The following is a 27,996-nucleotide window of genomic DNA, read 5'->3' as shown; positions in this document are numbered from 1 at the left end:
TAGTCAATACTTTAATATTTTCTTACTCCTCTATGTTGGTGACACAAATTTGCTTTGATTTACTTAGAGTGTTTCATTTTTTCATCCAATATATTTTGATCATATTCTTTCCCTTCCTCCAACTTACCTACCTACCCAACTCCATATTATCTCTATCTCAAAAGAAGAAAAAGAACAACCAAAACATGAAAATTAAAACAAACAAAAATGAAAATCAATAATATACAAACAGAACAAAAACCATACATACTCACAGATGCAGAAAGTACATTTCATATTGGTGAACTATTCCTGGTTATGGATGCTGCATTTGAGTGTGGTTTAAATATACAGTGGCATCCTTTGAAGAAAGCTGAATGATGTTGAAATTTCTGTGAATTCATATGTGTATCAGTTCATTTGTGTGAGGAGGACGATGTTTCTCTGTTTGGGGTATGTGTAGATCTGATTTGGCTAGAATTCAGGATCCTCCTACCTCAGCCCCATGGCTGTTAGGATTTCATTATTGTGCCTGGCTTGGCAAAGAATTTAGACTATGACTTCTGTCTTAGTGTTTTGTTGATGTGAAGAGATATCATGACCATTTATAAAAGCAACTCTTACAAAAGAAAGTATTCCAATGGGGCTGGTTTACATTTCAGAAGCTTAGTCCATTATTGTCATGGCAACATGCAGGCAGACATGGGGTTGGAGAAGGAGCTGAGAGCTCTACATCTTTGCAGGTTGCAGGGAGAAAACTCTGTGCCACTAAGGGTGCAGCTTGAGCATATGGGACCTTAAAGCCTATCCCAACAGTAACACACTTCCTCCAATACAGCCATACTTATCCCAACAAAGCCATACCTCCTAATAGTGATACTTCTTATGGGCCTAGCATTCAAACACATTAGTCTTTGGGGCCATTCCTATTCAAACCACCACACTTATTCACCATCTATATCCTGGTAATGTGAACTTTTAAACATACTTTGATTTATCTTAATTTTACTTTTTTAGTTTTATAGTACTGAAAGGTGAGCTTATCTTTACTATTGGAAGACATTTAAACATGGACTTTTAACACTTCTGGAAATTTTAAGACAGAGATTTTCAACCTATGGGTCATTACTCCTTTGAGTGTTGACTGGCCCTCTTACAGGGGTCTAATTTCAGACATTTACCTTATGATTAACAACAGTAACAAATAATTCTGATGTAGCAACCAAATAATTTTATGGTTGGGGTGACTACAACATGAAGAACTACATGAAAGGGTCTCATTGGGAACGTTGAGGACCATTGCTTTAAAAACTTGGGGGTCCTGGTGGTGGACAGAATGCATTTTGAATTGTAGCTACAAAAGCCAAAGAAGAATTGGGCAACATGCACTGGTTTGAATAAGTCTCCCATGAATCCTTGTCAAATATGGTGCTACTGTGAGGTAGAGAGATGGCTATAAGGTGGGGCTTTAAAGCAAGTTCCTCAGTCACTGAGAGATGCCCATGAATGGTATTTGGGTACTCCGGTGGTTTCTTTTTCCGTTACATTTGCTTTTTTTTGGCTATGAGATAAATTTGTTCTTCCACAGGCTCTTTGCTGCTATCATCTGACTGCTGGAACATTGAAACTTGATCTTGAATTGAAACATCAAAAAATATGAGCCAAATAACCCTGTCTCACAAAAATTAGTAAACTCTGGTATATGCTTAATAGAGATCTGACTAATAGAAACAAAGAAAAAATTTACTCCCCAACTCTTCTTCAGATAATGCTGAGGAATGTAGTAGAACACTAGTCTCATGTCAAGTGCAGAGGGAATTTCATGACAGACCTGTAGAAGGACAAGAACTCCTCTGGCAGTCACTGCTCATTTTTGTTACCATGGCACTTCTTTAACTTCTAGATTGTCAGCTAGTACCTCTTGAGGAAGCAACAAATTCATGGCATTAGTCCCCACTCCTCACAGCAGTCACCACCAGTCAATCATGGCACTCCATGCAATACCAACCATGGGATTACTTTGAAATGCAGTGTTCTATACATTCCTCCCAATTTCAGTTGGCATGAGCTTTGAAATTCATTGTCATTCTTCAATGGGCTTAAAATACTAAATATTTTTGGAATATCAGTTCAACCTGAAACATGGTGCCTACTGATATATAATAACCACTTGTAGATGTTTTAAATACTATAAATACTGATTATAGAATATGGTATTTCATATCAATGCCTAATAATGCCATTAGGAAATGATTGGGGAAATAACTTTGTCTCATTAATTACATTAAAAATATGGAAACCAGTTATTTCTAGTTATGTATTCATACAGTTTTGCTTTAAGCCATAGGCATTCCTTGATAATTTAAAAAGTATATTTCATGTGGCTCATGTTTTGAATTGTAAACAATATAAGACATTGTCAGTGACACTTGGCAAATATGCCTACATCCCTACACTCCTGCAAATTATGACTAACTGCAGAATGTCCCTGTAAATTAATTAGCTGGAAGCTGATGCCTGTAGTGAGGCAACCTCTCAGGAGAAAATTCTGGCAGATGTTAGCATGGTTAATAGCATGCTTGTTTTTCTGATTCTGTTTACCAATTGTGAGGAGTATTTGGCTTCCTTCACTGTTGAGTTGTAACATAAGAAGTAGGAAGGTTTTGAAGAAACAATTATTCCAATCTAGATGATAGATCCATCATATTTTGTTTTCTCCCAAATGTGGGCAAGCAAGAGTCCTGGGTGCCATTGCTGTGAGCCCAGGAAGCAGGGCATTATGCCTCTGTAGTGTTCGCTCCATTTAAATAATATCATTTTCTCAAAACCCCATAAATAGATAGCTGTCTACATGAAAGATTAATTTAATTCTGCCTCAGAAATACTCAGTAACAGCAAAATGCTCTTTATACAGGAAAACAAAACAAAAATAGCAGCAGCAGATCCCGAATGTAATATCAGTGGAATCTAAGTAGCATACTTTCAAGTACTGCCCTTTGACATGGTAGATGAAGATGTGTGGCTGTCCATTCATGCATTCAGTGGCATGTAAGACATTTCTAATACACAGACCATCTTACTGATCACAGGGGACATCACAGGTCAAGTTTCAGTGGTCTCTGAATAAGGATGGAGTTTATTTATAAGACTTCACAGAATCCGATGCTGCATTGTCCTGGTTGTTAGGGGAAGACAATGCAAGTGTGGATCCTAGCCACTGAGGGCAGACTCCTTATATGTGAGTCAGCAGCAAATAGTCTCTTAGCTTTCAAGTTCTCCTTGCCTACCAAAAGGAGGCAACCACCTAGAAAATAATTAATTACAGATCATGGAAACAAGAAGGTCTCCTAACTTCTGTGGTTTTGGGTTAATCACAGAATTTACTTAATAAATCCTCCAAGTATTAAAATGAATGGTTACAGCTTGTTAATTCAGTATTGTTCTATGACTACTCTAGATGAATATTCTGTTGATTAAAAAATTCTAAGTCTCGAATGACATTAAAATTTTGTAATTGCATAATTTATGTCTCAATATCTAGTTGTGATATGAAGTAAATTAGAATCTATTAGTATAGCTTATATAATTAACTTGAGAAAAAGAAATTAACTATATTCATCTTGCTAAATATGTATTTAAATATTTGGTTTTAAATCTCCTTTTGTCCAGTGGACTCATTGCATTGCTACTACAACATATTCAATGTCTTCCAAAGACTTTTCTTGTCTTTTTTTTTCTTTTCCATATGAGTATTTTCTTTTTTTTTCCATTTTTATTAGGTATTTAGCTCATTTACATTTCCAATGCTATACCAAAAGTCCCCCATACCCACCCACCCCCACTCCCCTACCTACCCACTCCCCCTTTTTGGCCCTGGCGTTCCCCTGTACTGGGGCATATAAAGTTTGCGTGTCCAATGGGCCTCTCTTTCCAGTGATGGCCGACTAGGCCATCTTTTGATACATATGCAGCTAGAGTCAAGAGCTCCGGGGTACTGGTTAGTTCATAATGTTGTTCCACCTATAGGGTTGCAGATCCCTTTAGCTCCTTGGGTACTTTCTCTAGCTCCTCCATTGGGAGCCCTGTGATCCATCCATTAGCTGACTGTGAGCATCCACTTCTGTGTTTGCTAGGCCCCGGCATAGTCTCACAAGAGACAGCTACATCTGGGTCCTTTCAGCAAAATCTTGCTAGTGTATGCAATGGTGTCAGCGTTTGGATGCTGATTATGGGGTGGATCCCTGGATATGGCAGTCTCTACATGGTCCATCCTTTCATCTCAGCTCCAAACTTTGTCTCTGTAACTCCTTCCATGGGTGAGACTTTTCTTTTGAAGAATTCTTCTTTCTGTTTTCTCTCTGTATGACACAAATATATATTTTTCACTTGGGTATTTTTAAAGAAGATTTCAGTTGTTGATGTTTGCTTGTTTTTATTTTGTTTTCATGTAGGGTCTCATTAAGTAACCAAGGCTGGCCTCAAACTACCACTTAGCCCAAGCAAACTTTGTGAATTACTAGCCTCAACCTGTCTAGTGACAGGCAGCACTTGTGTGTCCCAACTCACTTGGGTACATTCTGAAATCTTGTTCTTCTTTCTAGACACTTCTATCTCATGTTCTATTCTTGGCATCCTTGACTCGATGGCAAGCAGCTTCCTCCTTTTCCTGTGGGATCTGGAACTATGTGACCTGTAGCCTGTCTCTGTTGACTGGGTTATTAGACACTTAAGAGTTAGACTTTGACTGTGATATATATCTGTGTGCTATGGACAAATTAAGGCTGAACAAACAGTAGTTGGCATACAACTTTAATCCCTGCTCTGGAGCAGCAGAGGCAAGCAGATCTCTGAGTCTGAGGCCATCCTGGTCTACAGAGAAAGTTCTTGGACAGCCAGGCCTACCCAGAGAAACCATGTATTGAAAAAACCAAAATAATAATTAATAATGACAACTTATTATTATTGTTGTTGTTGTTGTTGTTGTTGTTGTTGATGAATAACATAGTAAAAACCTGGCAATTAATCAGTTAATGATTCTGTCAATCTCAGAGATAGTGTCACATACGTTTAATGCAAGAATTTGTCCCTCAGAGCCTGTTACACATACCAATCCTCTCTGGAAACACCACACAAACACTTAGTGGTGTGATTATACATCTCTTAATCCAGTCAAATTCATAAACTTCAGGCAAATATCACAGCCCTTCACAGGGGTAGTCAACTAACTGTTCCACTTTATTTCAGAACACAATAGTAGTCTTTTCATTGTTCGGGGAGCACATTGTATTCAACCACTCAGTCATCTGTGTTCACTTGCCTTCCTCAGCTATTCCCTCTAATCTCATGGCACTGCCTCTAACTAAGGAAAGGTTGTTTGTACCAAGTGTGGTTTGTATTTACTCCTCAAGTTTTCTGCAATATGTACAATTTTCTCAGCAAACTTTAGCAGTGATTTCATTATTTCTTATTCACGTTTTACTATGGGGCTGTGTATCTTGTATTAGATACACCTTTTCTTAGCCAATGCAGGCTAGAAATATAATATCAAGTACACTTCTAAATTAAAAAACCCAATAGTTGCAATATTCAGACATAAAGCAAATAAATACTACCAGTCATTCAGTAATTCGGTCTGATATATTGAAATGTAAATATTTTTTGTGTTAAATATTTCCTCCTTGATACATATAAAAATTCACTAACTTCCTAACATACAGAATCTTTTGATTATATTTTGCATATTTCTTCCAACTGTAACTCAAAAGGAATTTCATTTCTCCCTTTTCCCTAGTTTTTTTGAAATCTCAAAACTCAGTATTTCTGCCCTATTCTTCCTTCCCATTCAATGTGCTAAATAAGACCATATTAATTATTTCTGTTTTTACTCTTTTTCCTTACTTAAATGCCAAATTTTAAAGGATGCGAAGGGCCTTGCCCAGGTTTCACACCCTGTCTCAGTAATGTTTCAAGTTAGGATTCAGGAAAAGACCACACTTCCAAACACCATAATCTTTTATCAACATAGAGATGTGCCTTAGTATGCAATGTGCCATGATTTACTTGTGCTTTTTGGTTAGCATCTCTCCATTTTAAAGATTATAAACATTGTTTCCTGAATTAAGACATACAGGAATTATATTCCTCCCTAGTTGTTCCTAGGGAGGAATATAGGTTTCCTAGGTTTCCCTAATTTGCATCTATTTTCCCTTCTGAGTTCTACATTTCTCATTTCTTTATTATGCTACAGCTTCCATATTTTTTATAGTCAATTATTTATATTTTTCCAAATTAAATGTTGCAGAATTTTAGTAATTTTTGTTACCCACAGTTCCCCAGTACTAAGTACTTTTAATGCAGACTGACTAGCTAGAGGAAATTATCTCTCTATTGTCTTTTATGATGTAGCTTGAGCTTCTAGGATGATAATAGCAACATTATATAATTCGTGTCAGGCTACAGATTTGTGGCTTTTTTATTTTATTTCATTTTGTGTGTGTGTGTGTGTGTGTGTGTGTGTGTGGTGTTGTTAGGGATAAAACTAAGGGAGCTATGCTCTAAGCTTTATTTTTTTCCCAATGGTAAGCCCATTGTAGCATTCTTTCCTGCTTTAAAAAAAATCTACTTAAGAGAACGAAATATCCAACATTACTTTTCAAACCCTAGTGTATAAGACATTCTACATGACCCCATAGTACTGTCAGAATAACATAGAAACAAGCAAAAAAGATACAGACAAACAAACAAACAAAACCGGGTACTATCCAAGTTGAACTCAGTTCACAATTGTTCCTGTCAAGCTTAAAGATTGCTACTTGACAGCCATATTCACTACTTTAATTATCATCAAATTTTACTTACCTTTAACTTCCTAATGACCAAGAGAATTGTATGTTTTCCTCCACTGGTTTTGCTTTTAATTTTGGGGGCAATGTGGAGTACCGGGTAGATAGGGTCTGAGAATAAGGTATTGGGAGTACACTTTGACCATTGCACAATTGCTTTCTCAATAGCTTGTCTTTTCATTTTCAGTTTAATTTATCATTATCATTAGAGTATTGTGTGAAAGAGGGAGGGAGAGGGGGTAGGAGGAAGGAGAAAGATGGAGTAGGGTCTTTCCTTTCACTGTGGGAATTGAGGACCATATGCAGACCTTTGGGTTACATGCCAAGTGCTCTTCCCACTGAGCCATCTTCATCAAGTTTCCACTTCATGTGTGATCCTTGCATACACTGATCATTTGGTTTCATATTCTGGAACAATTTGTTGTTAATTTTACTTTTGTTAGCCCCCAACAAGAGCTATGAGATCTTCCACTAAGTTCCCTTCCGACACTCACTGATTATAATCTAACTCAGATAATTCTCTTTCTGTTTTGTGCTAATTGTGAAGAAACTCCAATGCATAAACTTCTCAAGGACATTTCTCCTGTAAGGAATTACACCAAGTTTGTAATATTTTAACTCAAAGAAAAACTTTCTGTCAACCTCGGAGGTGGAACACACTAGAAAGTACCAGAGACCTTGGAGGTGAGACTCTCAGGACTCAAAGAGAGGGAATGCCTTAGATGAAATGCTCAACAGTGGAGAGATGGACTAGAGTCCACCTCCAGTAGAAAGAGAGGCCATCAAGTGAAGGGATATGGTTGCCATCCCACAGTCAAAAACTTTGACCCAGAATTGTTCCTTTCTAAAAGGACTGCAGGGACAAAAATGGAGAAGAGACTGAAGGAAAGGAAGTCCAGTGACCTGCCCAACTTGGGACCCATCTCAAGGGGAGGCTCCAGTAATAGGCCTGAACCTATTACTGATGCTATAATGTGCTTACAAACAGGAGCCTCGCATGGCTGCACTCTGAGAGGCCCAACAAGCAGCTGACTGAGATAGCTACAGATACTTACACCCAATCATTGGACACACATCAGGAACCCCTGTGGTTGAATTAGGGAAAGGCTAGAAGAGGCCGAGGAGAAGGGAGATGATATAGGAAGACCAGCAGTCTCAACTAACCTGGACCCCCGAGATCTCTCAGACACTGAGCCACCATCCAGGAAGCATACAGGAGCTAGTTCTAGTCCCCAGACACAGTAGAGGACTGCCTGATTTGCCCTCAGTAAGAGAAGATGTACCTAACCCTTAAGAGATTTGAGGCTTCAGGGAGGGGGGAAGTCTGGCCAGGGGTGGGATGGTGGGGAGACAGCCTCTTGAAGATGGGGAAAAGAGGAATTGAATGAGGGACTGTGGGAGGGCAGACCTGGAGGAGGGCTGGACTGTAAAAACATAAATGTAGTAATAAAAAAATTAAAAAGAAAGAAAAGAAAAAAGAAAAAGGTAAAAAGAAAAGTGAAAAGCTTTCTCCAGGAAGAGTTTACTTAGCTATGTAATAGACTAATTGGATCTAAGAGTGTTGGGAGATTTAAGTAGCAGTTAATAGCATCCTTGCCCAATGTTTGTGTAGGAACTGCTGTTTTATTTATTTTGTTAAAAGAGTTGATTTTTTTTTAAATCAGGGCAAAGCTTATAAAAATATCTGAGTGGTAAGGACCATTGTTTGTAACACCATTACTCATTCTTTTTTTTTCTTTTAAGATCATAATAAATAATAGTTATGTGGAAAGAGAAAAACCTGAGCATTCTGAGATTTTGCCTAAAGCAGTGTAAATTCAAATAGACAGTGCATCAGTGTAATTGTCCAGTGATTTACAGGCAGCTTAGACACTGTCATAAACAAAAAAATTGCTTCAAAGGTGCCACCAACTGTTTTGATTGCAAATTACAATTTAGGTACTTTATCATGCATTAAAACGACCCATTAAATATCACAACACTTTCACTAATCTTGGGGCCTTTTGCTATAGGAAATGAATCTCAACTAGTTGGTTTCTATTATATTTCCAAACTAAGAAGTATGTTTATTTTTAAGTTTTCTTCTCAGTGAGAAGTTCCAGGTTTTAGAATCCATATTAAAGGAAAACTCGGCACCTTTTTAAAATTTTTTTGAGGAATTCATTAACAAGGAAGAAAAGAATAAGATACATGAAAGGAAAATATAGGTACTTACATGGTATAACAAACATTCTGTTTGCAGAATTTGAAAATAACTAGGATCCATCACTAAATATTTTATAAAAGATATGGTTATTGATTACAGTTCATGGCAAGATTATGTTTACAAACACACACACACACACACACACACACTATATATATATATATCATATATATATATATCATATATTTTGATATATTCTTTGGTAATTTTATACATGTAAACAATGTACTTTTTATTTATTCACTATTTTCTACCCCAAGCCGTTCAGATTCCCAAACACACTATATTGTTGTCCCACCTTCATGTCCTTTAAAAATTAAAATCTACTGAGTCTAATTAGTGTCTTTTGTATGATCATGAGTATGGGGCAATCCACTGTAACATGACTGACCAATTAGAAGCCACACCTCAGACAAAAGTGACACTCCCTCTCCAAGTAGTCGTCAGCTGTCCTCCATACTCCCTCAGATAGAGATGAGTTTTGGGTTTCCCTCCTCAACCATGCTGAAATTCTAGTTGACTTGATCTGTGCATATCTTGCGTAGACAGCAATAGCTACTGTTAATTATTGAGTGCATTGGCTCTAGCATATCCAGAAGAGACCATTTTACAGCAATCTTTAACCATAGGATCTACAAACTTTCTACTTTCTCTTCTGCAAAGTTACCTGTGATGGGGGGGGGGGGGGAGGGAGGAGGGTATGTGATACAGGTACCACATTTAGAGTTCAGCATGTTGACCTATTGAGAGCATCTACAGTAACTAATTTCCACTACAAAAACATTCTCTGATGAGGCAGGGCAGACACACTAATAAAAGGGGTAAAGATGAGTACTTAGCATAAGGACTGATACTGTGTCCATTGAACACCATAAAAGTTGTACATTCTCACTTATAATCTTATAATCTTATAATCTTATAATCTTATAATCTTCCTATACATGGGTTCTTACTCATGTTTATAGTGTTTATAGTGTTTATAGTGGGAAGAATGAGTTTATTTTGGGGGTGCAGGTCTTAAATATAATGAGAGAGTAGTTGGTTATCCCATAACATTCTTGCCACTATTTCACCAAAGGGCATTTCTTGCCAGGTCAGTTATTATTGTGGCTCTTCTGATTCATAGCTACATAAGGCTGTTTTACCAGAGAATGTTGGGTAGAACTCTGTAGTATGAAAGCTGTCCAGTAGGGAGGAAGCTTCCAGTTAATACCAGCTTGGTTTCTTCATGTCCTGTGGCCCAAGTGTGCTGTCTTTAACAATAGATTTTATCATTAAGTGTTTCTGTAAAATCAGGAGCAGTGGCAATAGCCAGTAGATAGTTTTAAGGACAGTATTCAGTAGTATATAGGACAAACAAATAGGAAAGCTAAAGATATGGAACTGATACAGAAATGCACCCGGTAACATAAGGAGAAAATTGGCTTCAATATGCTTGGGCAGAAAACATCTAAGCAGACTGATATCAAACTGCTTTCATCTCATTTCATTTCGTTATTTGAACTTGAGATCAGGAATGTTTTGCTGAATGAAAAATTATAAGCAATCTAAAGAAAACTGTGTTTTTCTTAAACAATGAGGCAAACCCAGTTTCTTACATTAAATACTGCACCTAATTGATGACCAAATCATGTTGAAACTAATTTCTATAGAAGTAAAGTATAATAATTGATGTGTTCCATTCCATGACACTAAATGTTTAAGTTTAATTTTTCCATCAGGTTCATGTAAAGATCATAAACATTATCAAATCTGAGGATACATTAAGGTCAGAATATTTGTCATGAAGTAAACATACTTTCACTATTAACATAAGCCTTTCATTTCTGCAGACAAATAATCTTAATATACTTATTCAGTAGAATGTATTTAATGTACTTGGTCCTAAAATTGCTTTTGAGTTAACCTCAGTAAAAAAAAATAAATCTGAAACACTAACTTTTGATGATTCTATATAAAGCATATCATTGTTGGGACAATTTTATATTTCCTTAATTTTGAACACAACAATATTTCATCATTTTTGCAAAGGAGAATTGCTACTGAATTATAGTTCTGTCCATTGTCTAGATCATATGCTATACATCAGTTAAATAAGTTGAAAACTTTTTTATAATTTAATCTTATTTATCTATTTTACACTCCAGAATTTATTCCCTTCTCTGATTGTTTTTATTCAAATTTTATTCACCCTCTGACTGTTCCACATACCATAGCTCATTGCTGTTTCCATCTCCATGAGTATGCTGCCACCCTCCACCCTACCATACCTCTAAACTCCCCGGGGCCTCCATACTCTTGAGGGTTAGGTGCATATTTTCTGATTGAACCCAGACCTGGAAGTCCTCTGCAGTATATGTGTTGGGGGCTTCATATAAGCTGGTTGATCCTTCCTGGTTGGTGGATCAGTGTCTGAGAGATCTTGGGGTCCAGATTAATTGAGACTGTTGGTCCTCCTACAGGGTTTCTCCCCACCTCAGCTTCTTCCATCTTTTCCCTAATTTAACCACAGGGATCAGCAACTTCTGTACTTTGGTTGGGTGCAAATATCTGCATCTCACTCTTTCAGATCCTCTTTGGGTCTTTCAGAGGGCAGTAATTATAGGTTCCTTTTTGTGAGCACACTATAGCATCAGTAATAGTGTCAGGGCTTGGGATCTCCCCTTGAACTAGATCCCAAATTGGGCCTGTCACTGAACCTTCTTTTCCTGAGACTCCTCTCCATTTCCATCCCTGAAGTTCAATCAGACAGGAACAATTATGGGTCAGAGTTTTGACTGTAAGATGGCAATCCCTTCTCTCCCTTGATGCCCTGTCTTTTTGCTTGAGGTGGGGTCTATAAGTTCCTTCTCCTTACTTTCAGGCATTTTATCTAAGGTCCCTCCTTTGAGTCCTGAGAGTCTCTCGCTTCCCAGGGATCTGATGCATTCTGCAGAGTCCCTCCAACCTCCTACCTCCAGAGGTTCCCATTCTTTCTGCTGGCCCTCAGGGCTTCAGTTGTTTTAACTCACCCAAAGCAGATCACATTCTCCTCTTCACCCCCAACCCCCATCCACTTTCCCTCTCAGGTCACTTCTTCCCTCCCTGTGCTTGCTTTCTTCTCCTTCACAAGTGGGACTGAGGTGTTCTCAATTGGGTCCTTCAGCTTGTTGACCTTTTTGAGTTCTGTGGACTGTATCTGGAGTTCTGTACATTTTTTGTTGTTGTTGTTGGCTAATATCCACTTATTAGTAAGTACATACCATTAGTAAGGACAATATGTCCTTTTGGGTCTGAGTTACCTCATTCAGGATGATATTTTCTAGTTTCATGTATTTGTCTACAAAACTCAGGATGTCCTCGTTATTAATAGCTGAGTAGTATTCCATTGTGTAAGTGAACCACATTTTCTATATCCATTCTTCAGTTTTAGGACATCTTGGTTGTTTCCAGCTTCTGGCTATTATAAATAAGGCTGCTATGAACATAGTGGAACATGTATGTGCTCTTATGGCATGGAGGAGCATCTTTTGGGTATATTTCCAAGAGTGGTACTTCAGGGTCTTCAGGTAGATCTATTTCCAATTTTCTGAGGAACCTCCAGATAGATTTTCAGAGTGGTGGTACCAGTTTGCAATTCTACCAGCAACAGAGGAGCAGAAATTTACAACACCTTCAAAGAATACTTGATACCAATATTCTTCAAACTATTCCATAAAACAGAAAGAGAAGGAACACTACCTAATTCATTCTCAGAAGCCACAATTACTCAGATATCTAAACCACACAAGGACTCAACCAAAAAAGAGAACTTCAGATCAATCTTGATTATGAATATTGATGCAAAAATACTCAATAAAATTCTTGCAAACCAAATCCAAGAACATATCAAAACCATTATTCAACATGATCAAGTAGGCATCATCTCAGGGATGCAAGGTTGGTTCAATATAAGAAAATACATAAATGTTACCCACTATATTAAAAAACTCAAAGAAAAAATCACATGATCTCCTTTGATGCAGAAAAATCATTTGACAAAATACAAGACCCCTTCATGTTAAAAATATTGGTGAGATCAGGAATTCAAGGCCCATACTTAAACACAGTAAAAGCAATTTACTGCAAACCAACAGCCAATATAAAATTAAATGCAGACATCCTTGAAGCAACCCGACTGAAATCAGGGACAAGACAAGGATTCCCACTCTCCCCATATCTATTCAATATAGTACATGAAGTGCTAGCTAGAACAATAAGACAACAAAAAGAGATCAAAGGAATACAAAATGGTAAAGAAGAAATAAAAGTACCACTATTTGCAGAAGATATGGTAGTATACATAGAGACCCCAAAAATTCTACCAGAAAACATCTCCAGCTGATAAACAACTTCAGCAAAGTGGCCAGATATAAAATAAACTCAAATAAATCAGTAGCCTTCCTTTATACAAATGATAAACAGGCTGAGAAAGAAATTAGGGAAACAACTCCCTTCACTATTGTCACAAACAATATAAAACATCTTAGGGTAACTCTAACCAAACAAGTGAAAGACCTGTATGACAAAAACTTCAAGTCTCTCAAGAAAGAAATTGAAGAAAATCTCAGAAGATAGAGATCTCCAATGCTCATGGATTGTCAGAATTACTATAGTAATAATGGCCATCCTACCAAAGGCAATCTGCAGTTTCAGTGCAATCCCCATTAAAAATCCCAACACAATTCTTCAAAGATATGGAAAAAGCAATTCTCAAATTCATCGGGAAAGGCAAAACAAAACAAAACAAAACCAGAATAGCCAAAATAATTCTTTACAATAAAAGAATGGCTGGGGAAATTACCATCCCTGACCTCAAACTTTACTACAGAGCAATAGTGGTAAAATCTGCATGGTATTGGTACAGAGACAGACATGTTGATCAATGGAATAGAATTGAAGACCCAGAAATAAAACCACACACATATGCACACTTGATCTTTAATAAAGAAGCCAAAACTATACAATGAAAAAAGAAAGCATCTTCAATAAATGATGCTGGTCTAACTGGTTGACTGTATGTCAGGGATGGTTCAATATACGGAAATCCGTCAATGTAATCCAGTATATAAACAAACTCAAAGACAAAAACCACATGATCATCTCGTTAGATGCTGAGAAAGAATTTGACAAAATCTAACACCCATTCATGATAAAAGTCTTGGAAAGATCAGGGATTCAAGGCCCATACCTAAACATGATAAAAGCAATCTACAGCAAACCAGTAGCCAACATCAAAGTAAATGTGAGAAGCTAGAAGCAATCCCACTAAAATCAGGGACTAGACAAAGCTGTCCACTCTCTCCCTACCTATTCAACATTGTACTTGAAGTCCTAGCCAGAGCAATTAGACAACAAAAGGAGATCAAGGGGATACAAATTGGAAAGGAAGAAGTCAAAATGTCACTTTTTGCAGATGATATGATAGTATATATAAGTGACCCTAAAATTTCCACCAGAGAACTCCTAAGCCTGATAAACAGCTTCAATGAAGTAACTGGATATAAAATGAACTCAAACAAGTCAATGGCCTTTCTCTACACAAAGGATAAAAAGGCCGAGAAAGAAATTAGGGAAAGAACACCCTTCTCAATAGTCACAAATAATATAAAATACCTTGGCGTGACTCTAACTAAGGAAGTGAAAGATCTGTATGATAAGAACTTCAAGTCTCTGAAGAAAGAAATTAAAGAAGATCTCAGAAGTTGGAAAGATCTCCCATGCTCATGGATTGGCAGGATCAATATAGTAAAAATGGCTATCTTTCCAAAAGCAATCTACAGATTCAATGCAATCCCCATCAAAATTCCAACTCAATTCTTCAATGAATTAGAAAGGCCAATCGGCAGATTCATCTGGAATAACAAAAAACCTAGGATAGCAAAAACTCGTCTCAAGGATAAAAGAACCTCTGGTGGAATCACCATGCCTGACCTAAAGCTGTACTACAGAGCAATTGTGATAAAAAAACTGCATGGTATTGGTATAGTGACAGACAAGTAGACCAATGGAACAGAATTGAAGACCCAGAGATGAACCCACACACTTATGGTCACTTGATCTTTGACAAGAGAGCTAAAACCATCCAGTGGAAAAAAGACAGCATTTTCAACAAATGGTGCTGGCACAACTGGTGGTTATCATGTAGAAGAATGGGAATTGATCCATTTCTATCTCCTTGTACTAAGGTCAAATCTAAGTGGATTAAGGAACTCCACATAAAACCAGAGACACTGAAACTTATAGAGGAGAAAATAGGGAAAAGCCTCGAAGATATGGGTACAGGGGAAAAATTCCTGAATAGAACAGCAATGGCTTGTGCTGTAAGATCGAGAATCGATAAATGGGACCTCATAAAATTACAAAGCTTCGGCAAGGCAAAAGACACTGTCAATAATACAAAAAGACCACCAACCGATTGGGAAAGGATCTTTACCTATCCCAATTTGGATAGGGGACTAATATCCAATATATATAAAGAACTCAAGAAGGTGGACTCCAGAAAATCAAATAACCCCATTAAAAAAATGGGGCTCAGAGCTGAACAAAGAATTCTCACCTGAGGAATACCGAATGGCAGAGAAGCACCTGAAAAAATGTTCAACATCCTTAATCATCAGAGAAATGCAAATCAAAACAACCCTGAGATTCCAACTCACACCAGTCAGAATGGCAAAGATCAAAAACTCAGGTGACAGCAGATGCTGGCGAAGATGTGGAAAAGAGAAACACTCCTCCATTTTTGGTAGGATTGCAAGCTTGTACAACCACTCTGGAAATCAGTCTGGCAGTTCCTCAGAAAATTGGACATAGTACTACCGGAGGATCCTGCAATACCTCTCCTGGGCATATATCCAGAAGATATTCCAACCGGTAAGAAGGACACATGCTCCACTATGTTCATAGCAGCCTTATTTATAATAGCCAGAAGCTGGAAAGAACCCAGATGCCCCTCAACAGAGGAATGGATACAGAAAGTGTGGTACATTTACACAGTGGAGTGCTACACAGCTATTAAAAAGAATGCATTTATGAAATTCCTTGGCAAATGGATGAACCTGGAGGGCATCATCCTGAGTGAGGTAACCCAATCACAAAGGAACTCACACAATATGTACTCACTGATAAGTGGATATTAGCCCAGAAACTTAGGATACCCAAGATATAAGATACAATTTGCTAAACGCATGAAACTCAAGAAAACAAAGATCAAAGTGTGGACACTTTGCCCCTTCTTAGAAATGGGAACAAAACACCCATGGAAGGAGTTACAGAGACAAAATTTGGAGCTGTGACGAAAGGATGAACCATCTAGTGATTGCCATATGCAGGGATCCATCCCATAGTCAGCCTCCAAACGCTGACACCATTGCATACACTAGCAAAAATTTGCTGAAAGGACCCAGATATAGCTGTCTCTTGTGAGACTATGCCGGGGCCTAGCAAACACAGAAGTGGATGCTCACAGTCAGCTATTGGATGGGTCACACGGCCCCCAATGGAGGAGCTAGAGAAAGTACCCAAGGAGCTAAAGGGAACTGCAACCCTATAGGTGGAACAACAATATGAACTATTCAGTACCCCGGAGCTCTGGTCTCTACCTGCATATGTATCAAAAGATGGCCTAGTCAGCCATCACTGGAAAGAGAGGCCCTTTGGACTTGCAAACTTTATATGCCCCAGTAGGGGAATGCCAGGGCCAAAAAGGGGGAGTGGGTGGGTAGGGGAGTGGGGGTGGGTGGGTATGGGGGACTTTTTGGATAGCATTGGAAATGTAAATGAGGAAAATACCTAATTAAAAAAAAGAAATGAAAATAGACCCATATTCGCCACCTTACACAAAGCTCATGTTCAAGTAACTCAAGGAACTCAACATAAAGCCAGATATTCAATCTAATAGTAGAGAAAGTGGGAAAGAGCCACATTGGCACAGGGTGAAATTTCCCAAACAGAACTCTAATGGCTCATTCTCCAAAATCAAGAATTGATAAATGGAACCTCACGAAACTGGAAAGCTTCTATAAGGCATAGGACATAGTTAATAAGAAAAAAGTGCAACCTACAGGTTGGGAAAAAAAATCTTCACTAACCCTACATCTGATAGAAGGCTAATATCCAAAATATATAAAGAACTCAAGAAGCTAAACACCAAAACACCAAACAACCCAATTAAAAAATGTGGTATATAACTAAACTAAGAATTCACAACAGAGGAATCTCGAATGACTAAGAAGCACCTAAAGAAATGTTCAAAGTCTTTAGTGATCAGAGAAATGCAAATCAAAACAACCATGAGATTTCACCTTTCACCAATCAGAATGACTAAGATCAAAACCTCAGGTGACAACACATATTGGCGAGAATGTGCAGAAAAATAAGTTGAAAACTTTAAAGCAACAGGTTGAACTAAATTTAGATGGATTGATATTGTTGATAAAATTTGTACTGTAGAACTGCTAGAAGTGTCCATGGTAGAAATTGACAGAGTAGGAGGGGACCCTTTTCTCTGATTAGAGCTCATGTTTGGGAATAACTGTGTAAAACTGTCAGAGGATTCTACCACACCTTTCTTGTTTTCCTTTCTCCTCCTTTTCTTTACAAGAGTGAATGGAGAGTGTATGAAATAGAGGCTCTGATGTAGACTTTGCTTGGGTTTGGCAGGCTCTCTGCTGATTGATAATTAATCTTAACCCTCTTTGCATGTGCTCAAGCAATCAGAGCCCACATGGGTCTACATAAACCCCTGGGCACAGCCACTAATTGAGTTGCTCTGCATCTTGGCCAGAGTCCAGCTCTCAAGCCAGTACTCCAAGGAGCCTACTTCATACATAGAAGATTTGTTCCTGCTCATTAAAGTCAGACTCACTGGTTCAATCATTCTGCCCTAAGACACTACTCTCACATCTGGCAGGAAACTCACTTGTGTCTGAGGGACAAAATCCACCATTCCTACCTCCCAGCTATTTTTCCTGTCATTGGTAGATAACCTGATATCTCCATAACACTTGTTGCCAACTAGCTCTTGGCTAAAATCTTGCCACCATACTGCTTACTGGCTTCTCCTGGAGAGCTGGTTCCAGCTGTAGTGTCATACTAACCGGGATCAGGCATGTGAGCCTCAAGAGTTGATTATTCCAAGGTTGAAGCTTATATTTTTCAAAACCTCTTTTCATTGGGGTTTAAATGGTCTACAACCTCTCTTCTATTTACTGACCAGAGGTAGCAGAAGATGGTTAATAGCACAGGAGGATGTGGACCTGTTTAGAAGTAGCTCTTTGGGGGTGATTTCAAACTTTGTTATCAGGATATCAGCAGTCCAGTCTAAAACATCAAACATGAATCAGTAGTGGCAGTCCAGTCCTACCAGCAAACCCTAAAAATCTATCAGTATCAGAGGAACATTACAGAATAAACTGAGAGACTCTGCCAAATCAGCACAAGTCTGTGGAAGCAGCAAGAAGCAGCCAGACTACCACGAGGTGTATTTCTCTCTATGAAGTCATGACATGCAAAGATCAGAGAATACTAGTAAAGCTTTTTGAGGCAAACCAATGAAAGAGCATTGTTCACTGTCTGTTGGGTTGTACTTATACTCTTTCCAAACATCACACATTCACTCAAGTGTCTGTCTCAGCAAAACATCCTCTCATAAGACAGCTTCCAGAAAAACATGACATGACAAATCTGAGTCTCCAAAGAAAGAAAAAAAATTCCATTTCATTCAGGTTTAGGGGAAAAGAGAGAATAGCAGTTGAATAAATGAGAGATGTGCATAGAAATGATGACTAGAGATTACAGCAATGGACATGGGGACAGTTCTTTAAAGTAGTCATTTCTATAGGATAGAAGAGATTGAGTAGAAGTTACACACAGTAACAAATAATAGAACATGAATTTGAAAGGAGCAAGGGATTTATATATATATATACATATATATATATATACACATACACATATATATATGTGTGTGTATTTATATATGTTATATATTTTATACAATATTATTATATAATTATATACATTATGTAAGTCTTGATTATATTATTAATTAATTAATATATCAGATTATTATATCTAGTATTATATAATATTTTCATATTATGTGTTAATATATGACATGTATATGTACCAATATCACACACACATATGTAAATATACATATACTTATACTTATACTTATACTTATATATATTTATATTTATATTTATATTTATATTTATATTTATATTTATATTTATATTTATATTTATATTTATATTCATGTATGCAATAGACATTGGTAAGAAAGTGGAGACTGTCCACTCACTGCCTATACCTTCGGATTGCAGCCAATCAATCAATCAGCCAAACAGCCTCATCAAATGGGCTCCAGGTTAGTGAGAGACACTGCCTCAAGGAGTAAGGTGAAGGGTGATAGAGGAATTAATGAAGATATTCTAAGTTGTTCTGTGGTGTCCACATGCACACAACTCACACACACACACACACACACACACACACACACACACACACACACATACACACACATATGTGTGTACTTATATATACATGCATAAATATGTGTGTGTATATATATATGTATATATATATATATATACATACATATATATACATACATATATATATGTATGAATTGACACTCATATTTATAGACACAGACACAAAAAATGTGAACAGGAACCAATGATCAGGATAGAGAATTGCTAAGAAAATTATAAGGTACTTCTGGGAAGGATAGAAATTTATAGTGACATTTTGTCCTATGATAAAATAAGAAGGATGAGGTCAAAACTAGAAAGCAAATGTATGTCATAGAAAGTCAGAGTAAATTATATAAGACTTGTGGAGACTAAAAATTAGAGAGATAGTGTGTGTAAGTATAGTGTTAAACATTGAGGACAAAGGTAAAAAGGGGAGCAGGAAGGAAGGAGCAGCTAGGAAATGAGTGAGAGTCAGCTTAACAGGAAAAAAAATCCTTGCTTATGGGGATAGCAGAATGCAGGACATGAACAGGTTTTAGGAGACAAGTCAGTGAGTTGGAGAAAATTAAGACTAGACCTTAGGTCTGAGCACAACTTCTCTGCTGGGAATCATGAGGAAGTCCAAAGAGGATTCCCAGCTGACACAGAGAAAGGCCACTGTTATCCTCCTTCATCACAAGTGTGTTACTGTGCACCTATGACCCTAGAGGTTTGGGAAATGTTCTAAATTCAGGGAATAAAGAAAATATACTAGAAATCCCTTGTCATTTTGATGAGTTCCCAAATTTTTTAAAGATACTCCTTCAATTCATTCCAGGACACAGGGACTCCTTTGGTCCTCAAATATGGAAAATGAATATGCCCAACCCTTCCCTGTAACATGCTTTTGCATGACAATGAGATGGAGCATAAGGAAACTTGGAATCCTGAGATGGAAATCTCAGCTTTCATCTCATTATATAATCCTTTAGACTACATCCTGAAGACAGGGATACGTTTAACCTGGATGCTCTGAGAAAAAAAAAAAAAAAAAAGACAACTCATTTTCTTTTAAAACATATCATGGCCCCAATCTGAGATGGAGTAGGGAAATGTGGCCACTGGACTGCAATCTAACTTTTAACACAATCCAGACAGGTCTAGCAGATAGTCAGTCAAAGGAGAACCAGTTTCCTATGACCACATTTCACTCTTTTTAAGGGATAAACCCAACCCCTGAAGACAGTAAACTGTATCTCAGTTCAGATATTCCATTGGTCAAGTTTATTTCAATTCTTATGTTCTTGTCATTAGGTCAAAATTCTGTAAGTTCTTATTTACTGAATCTTAAAAATATATCATCTCTTCTTATATAGGATCATTCAAATACTGGATGATCATGGAAATGGTACCTTGGATAGAATCCTCCTGGATAGAAAACTCCTGGAGACCTAGTAGGCTTCTTTTTATTTTATTTTATTCATATTTTTTCTTTCTTCTTAGCTGTGTGAGAGGGCAATCCTTGGTTTTCCTACCGGAGACAATTGCTATAAAAAAAAGTTTCCATCAATGTCCAGACTCTGGATCTGTTAATCCTCCCTTTAAGCTTTCTGTATCTCCTTTGCATGTACAGTACGACCGAACTAGAAAATGTGTGATCTTTCCTAAATGGAAGTAGCATGGGCTAGAATTGAGCACATATGATCCGTCACAGAAGTAAGGAGATCCTCTTCCATTTTCTGGAGGCTGTACTTAGAGAAACCAATGAGTATGAGCTGATCTCAAACTTCGGTTCCTGAAAGTCAGGGAGGGTTCTGGGTGGAAAAGAAGACAGAGAGGGGATGAGGAGAACATGATCAGGTATTGGGCGTGGGGGGGGGGGGGAGGACTGAAGCCCTGAGGGCCAGCAGAAAGAATGGAAACGGAAACTCGGGAGGTAGGAAGGGAGGCAATCCTCAAGAATGTACCAGAGACTTGGGAGGTGAGAGACTTTCAGGACTCGAAGGGAGAGACCTTAGATGAAATGCCCAACAATGGGAAGAGGGAACTTGTAGAGCCCACCTCCAGTAGAAAGTCAGGGCATCAAGTGGAGAGATGGGGTTGCTATCCCACAGTCAAAAACTGTGACCCATAATTGTTCCTGTCTGAAAGAACTGTAGGAACAAAAGTGGAGAAAAGCCTGAGGAAAAGAAGGTCCAGTGACAAGCCGAAATTGGGATCCAGCTCAACGGGAGACTCTAAGGCCTGACACTATTACTGGTGGTATGGTGTGTTCACAAAAAGGGGCCTATCACAACTCCCCTCTGAAAAACCCAAAAAGTAGCTGAAAGTGTCAGATGCAGATATTTACACTGAACCAATGGACAGAAGCTACTGACCCATCTGGTTGGATCAGGGAACAGCTGAGGAACTGGGTGATCTTATGAGAAGACCAGCAGTCTCAACTAACCTTGACTCCAGAGATCTCTTAGACACTGAACCTCTAACCACACAGCATACACTATCTGGTATGAGGTCCCCAACACACATACAACAGAGGATTGCCTGGTCTGGACTCAGTGAGAGAAGATCTACCTAACCCTCAAGAGACTGTAGGTGCCAGGGAGTTTAGAGGTCTGGTAGGGTGAGAGTGAGGAGTGGGGACATCCTCCTGGAGACAGGGTGTAGGGAGGAGGTATGGGGTGGAGAACAGTGGGAGGATAGACCAGGAGGGGCATAAAGTCTGGACTGTCCAAAAATATTAAAGAAAAAAAAAGAATTAACATGATATGAGCAGTAATAGTGTCTGTAGGGGTCAAGCACTCAGAATTTGACATTTTGTCTGGGTGTCAAATGCTTAAAACTGTCTGAAGAAGGAAAGGTTCGTTTTGATCCAGTTTCAGTGTTCGTTCATGGCCCCATTGCTCATCTGGGATGAGCAGCATGTCAGGGAGTGCCTGGCAGTGAGAACTGCTCACTTTCAGGTAAATGGAGAGCAGATAGAAATGGAGGTTCTGGGACAAGATAAGCCCTTGAATACTCTACCTCCTCAATCTCGGATGCAATACCATCCAATTAAGACTCACAAAAAGATTAAAACGTTGATGAAGTTAGAGGTCCCATGACCCCAACTCTACCAATAAAGCCCCAACAATTGGAAATCAAGCATTTTCCATATGAGTCTTCTGAGGGCATTTTAAGCATCATGTTCCTCTTATCGTTAGAGACCTCTGATGTGTCATGTCTTCCTTGTGGTGGGTGAGACATAGACTCCAGTCAAGCTGCCGTCCTAACTGATGAGTTGGATTTTCTAACTAGTTCCTAATTTAGTCAAATCAAACCACAAAGTTTATACTTGGAATTTCTACTAACATCCGAAAGCACAGTAGTTTGGCTTTCTATGTTTTCTATCACAAATGGAGCAAAGCAGACCCATGGAGACTGCTGATGAAATGTTAATATTTGACCATTGCTCTTCATGGTGACTATAAGCTATGCGAATAATACATCTTTTCTTCAAACGGCAGTTTCTTACTTGTGGACTCTGCCTCATGAGACAGCTGCAGCTTGGGCACCCTTAAATCCGTCTGAAATATTTGTCTATTAGAGCAAAGTGAGGACTGGATATCTGCAGATTATGCTTTCTACTTTGTGTGTCACTGAGGGTGGATTATGTGGTCATATTGAGTACTCATATACAAACGTATTTGGTTAAACATTGGGAAAAGAATCTGTTCTTTAGTTTTATATTTTTGTCACAAGGGATTAATGAGAAAGTTCTATTCTAGCCTTCAGGTGCATCTCATCACCAAGGTTTGTTTTAGTAGATTAAATAACAACAAGGAAACACAACCCAGAAGTGGGGAATTTCTGTCTGTTAGCAGAAGGAACAATCTCCTGAGAAAGTAGTAGGTGTAAATTTTGAATGAAGCTAATATTTCTGATTTTATCAGAAAATAGTATTTGTAATTTGATAGTCACATTTTGCATATACCAATATTTGCATAAGTGAAAATTGCTCATTTTTATTGATCTTTATAAAATCAATTTAACATTTTCAAAAGACTGAGGATATTGCTTTTAAACAGTAGAAAAATCAAAATAATATATTCGGAAAGTGATGCATTTTCCTTGATTTTTCTGAAATATATCAAAACCCATAATGGTTGTGTGATTTATTGCTGCATCTTGATCTACAGAAGATGAAGTTAGTTTTAAAAAAATAAAAAAAAGAGTTTATGCTATTGTGCACAGCTTTTTCTAAGTGTCACAGTTAAGCTCAAGAAATGAGAAGAAAAATTCCAATTAAATAGATATGACTGTCATCTAGACATAAGACATTTCTATTTTCAGTATTTTTCACTTGAATTTCAAATATCAAGGCATGTTAATAACTGGAAGATTTCCACTTTTAATAACTTCAAAGAATGATCAAAATACAAGACTGATAGTTTCCCCACCCAGATCTCAAAATGCTCAGGCTGTAAATTACATACAGTATAGCTAAGAAGACTGATTCCCAGTGGCTGCAGGTTTGTCTTCTGGACCTGTCAACTTCTCCAGTTAGAAGTGGTTTGTGTAGACACTTTCCCAACACCTACAAGCATACCTTTTGAGTTTATACACAGAAACAACTTCTGAATATCTAAATTTTCCATCACCAATAGTACCCTGAGTCCTCTTTACTTTGCCTGAGAAAGGGTTCCTTTATGCTTCTAAACAGAGGACTGTAGTATTTTTAGGCACATGAGTAAGTGTCTATGACTTAGACTGGCTTTTCCTACAGAATGGAATGTTCTGAGGGTGCTGGGAGTGTAAGCTTGATGTTTTCACCCACCAGGCACTAACTGTGGCCTAACTCTGTCCTAGGGCACTTGAGAGTTTCCTCTACTGTGTTTATGTGTAAACAGTTTGGCTTTTCGTTAGCAACTTATATTTGTTGCCTATAAGGAAAAATATTAAAATTAGGAATGAAAACTTATCATAATTTTTATTTATTTATTTATTTATGTATTACATATTTACATATTATATGTTTTCATATCTTAATGTTAAGACTTTTATTATTTTCTCACCTTTGCCACTCATTTAACATTAAGAGTTAAGTTTCTTCTGATTTATAGAGAATCTATCCTCTAAGAGTTGAGTCAAAACTTTCTGCTTGAATATGGCTGGGATATTATTTATTTTGCTTTTGTTTTATGACTGGGTCTCTAACACCATGACACCAGGATGGTCTCTCCTGCCTCCTGTGTTTCTTTTTTATAATGCTATTTTTTTTCAGCTTACATGGTCAACACACGGTATATGAATTTCATTACATGTTTTGGAGAATGTTGGAAAAGAAAAACAGGAATCAATTATCAAGCTACGGCTAAGTACAGAAATATTTAACATTTTAAAAATGTATGTTGAAATGTTAACTCAGTCTGGCTGCAGGTAACTGTGTCATGAGTCCATAATCCATGCAAGTGGGAGGTGAAGGCAGGAGGATCGTGAGTTCAAAGTCAGCCTAAGCTATTTGATGAGTTTGACAACAGGTTGAGCTGAATGAAACCCTATCTCATACAACAAAATAACAATAACAAAGATATTAATCAAAACATGATCACTCTTAATTTTCTGAAGTGTTAGCCTCAATCTATGAGAAGCAACAAGTGTTACTGCATAGTCCTACCCCTCTTATGTGGAACCACTGGCAAGTTTAACTCAATAGATTATCACTTCCTTCCTAGAATTACCATTACAAAACAGTGTACATAGGTAGGGCCTTGTCTTGTAGTAGTGATTAGTGCAACTTGCTAGAAAAATTTCTTTTTCTGGCTGACATTTTTCAAAGCTGGTTCTTTCAGGGGTCTTAGATTCCATCATTGTTTCTTTTCCTTTTTCCTTCCCACCTTTTTTTTTTGAGTTTAGAAAAAAAGATCTCATCTTTCCTTCCCTCCTCTCCCTCCAGTTCCTGCTCCCAGTACCTACCAGTTTCATACGGCCTACCCCCATCTCACCTCTCAACCTGTCTTGGCATATCAAGTTGCAGTAGAACTAGGTGCAACTAGGTCTATTCTTATGGCTAAACAAGTTAACTCAGTTAGGGCAAAGGGATCCAAAGGCAGGCAAGGGAGTCAAATACAGTCCCTGCTCTTGCTGGTAGGAGTCCTACAAGAAGACTGAGCTGCACAACTGTTAAATACCAGGGAAGGGCTGGTCCAGCCCATACATGCTCTCTGGTTGGCAGTTCTGTCTCTTTGGGCCCATATGGGCCCAGATTAGTTGATTCTGTATATTTTCGTGTGGTGTTCTTGACCTCTCTCAGTCTTTTAAACCTTTTCCCCTTCTTCCACAAGATTGCCTAAGCTCTGCCTAATGTTTGTTTGTGGTCCAGGATGGGAACACTCCTCCATTGGTGGTGGGAGTGCAAACTTGTACAACCACTTTGGAAGTCAATTTGGTAGTTTCTCAGTAAACTGGGGATAGTTTTAACTCAAGAACCAGCTATACCACTCTTGGTCATATAACCAAAAGATGCTTCACCACATCACAAAGATATTTGCTCAACTGTGTTTATAGCAGTTTTATTTGTAATAGCCATCACTGTTTCCATGAGGCCTCCATTCCATGCTTTTCCAACACCAACCTCCCTCCCCTCCAGGTTGTAAGGTACACATCCTAACCTTTGTCTCAAGTTCATCTTCACATATCTTCTTATAGTTTGTGATTTTTTTCACTGACTCTACTCCCCCCCCCCAATGATTCTCATGATTGTTAGAGACCAGCTCCAGATGCCATGTTCAGGTCCTAAAATGGGAAGGGGCATAGGGTACGAAGTGAAGACAGTGACCGCTTGTTGACTTTCAAACAAGTGGCTCCAAATAGATTGAGCTGTCTTCATTTATACAATCACAATCATGCTTGCCTGAGCTATGACATCGTTGATTATTTTATTAAAAGAAATCATAACATAAGCATTATAAAAGATCCCTCATTACAAAAAGCCTTCAATATTGCCCCTACCTCCTTCCCCCTCCCAGTTGTTCAATCACCCCCAACCCTATTTTCCACAACAAAGCCCAAATTTAGCAAGCCAAAAATAAATGTCAAGCCGGGCATGTCCTGTAGATATGAGCACATACCAACCTGGTAGTAAAGTCAGTTACATAGATATGCAGGGTAAGAGACAGAATTAAACATTTGTGGGTATAAATCCAGTCATCAAATAGCACCGTTCATGCTCATTACACCATTAGATCATTGTACTTGATAATGCACCTATCAATTACTGATACCATCTTTCCAATAATCATTTTTAAGTCTCTGTTGATCAGACATAGCTTCTCTATTTTAAGTCTTTGTTGATTAAACACAGCTTCCTCATTTTAGGTATCTGTTGATCAGACACAATTCCTCAGAATAGTTATGCAAGCACAATCCACTGTGCTCCACAGTTCCTAGAAGCTTCGTCAGTATGACTGATGCTGCTTCTCTAGGGACATGATTACATGTCCCCAAATACCCAGGATTAGTGGTCACATTTGTAGGATCAGTAGAGGCAGAAAGTGGAGGGCTTTTACCTCTCAAAAAAAGTATTGAGGGAAACAGAATCATTCATAGGGCTTTCAGCCTGCAAGATCCTGACCCTGCCATTGACTGACAAAGTGAAACTAAATATTGCTATGAGTATAGACAGCATAGCAAAAGCAAGAAAAACTTGTAGCACAGGAGGTCTAGGTAATAAGCACAGAGGCCTCCAAATTTCCCACAGGTCCTTGCTGAGTGGGAAGGGGTCTTCCCACCGTAGAATCCAAGGGGTCTTCATATTCTTGCCACAGTAGAGTCCCATCAGTGAAACACTCATATGCTGTTCCCTGCAGATACTGTATTGCTACTGCCACATGTGATTGCCATAGTGTCCTGTAAGTGTGTGAGGGAGTATGGCTTCTGCCCTCCTCATGAACACTGTAGTTTCCTCTGTCTCTTGCTGACTAATGACACCACATGCATGCATGACCTACCCTATGTCTTAAAAGTGTGGATATTTCAGATATTTAAATGCTTTTACAGACGATTCATTTAATGTTTTGAACTCTTTAATCAATAGAAATATGTTCTGAGATGTCATTGTTCCAATCTCATGTTCTTTTGGCTGGTACTTAAAAAAAATGTTTGGCTTCTATTTTAAAATTCAAGATAGCATGTTTCAAATTTTACTTTAGTGTTAGTTTTTCAGTTTTTCTATTCTGTTTAAGAGGTAGATAAAGGGAAATTATACAGAAATTTAAGCATCTCATTATTTATGTAGCATGGTCAAGTTTTTTAGGACTTCATATTTAATTAATTATGAATGAATAATTGCATCCTTCCTAAGTGATTCACTGCTACATCAGAAATTCTGAGCTTTAATACATGTATATTGTAAAAATTTTAGAAGTTTTGTGTGTGTGTGTGTGTTGTGTCCTAAAATAATCTTTGATAGATGAATTGATTTTATGGCTTAAGAAGCTGATACTGAAAATCT

Source organism: Mus musculus, chromosome 9 (assembly GCF_000001635.26).
Source record: "Mus musculus strain C57BL/6J chromosome 9, GRCm38.p6 C57BL/6J".
Lineage (NCBI taxonomy): Eukaryota > Metazoa > Chordata > Mammalia > Rodentia > Muridae > Mus > Mus musculus.
Note: the sequence above shows the minus strand (reverse complement) of the source record.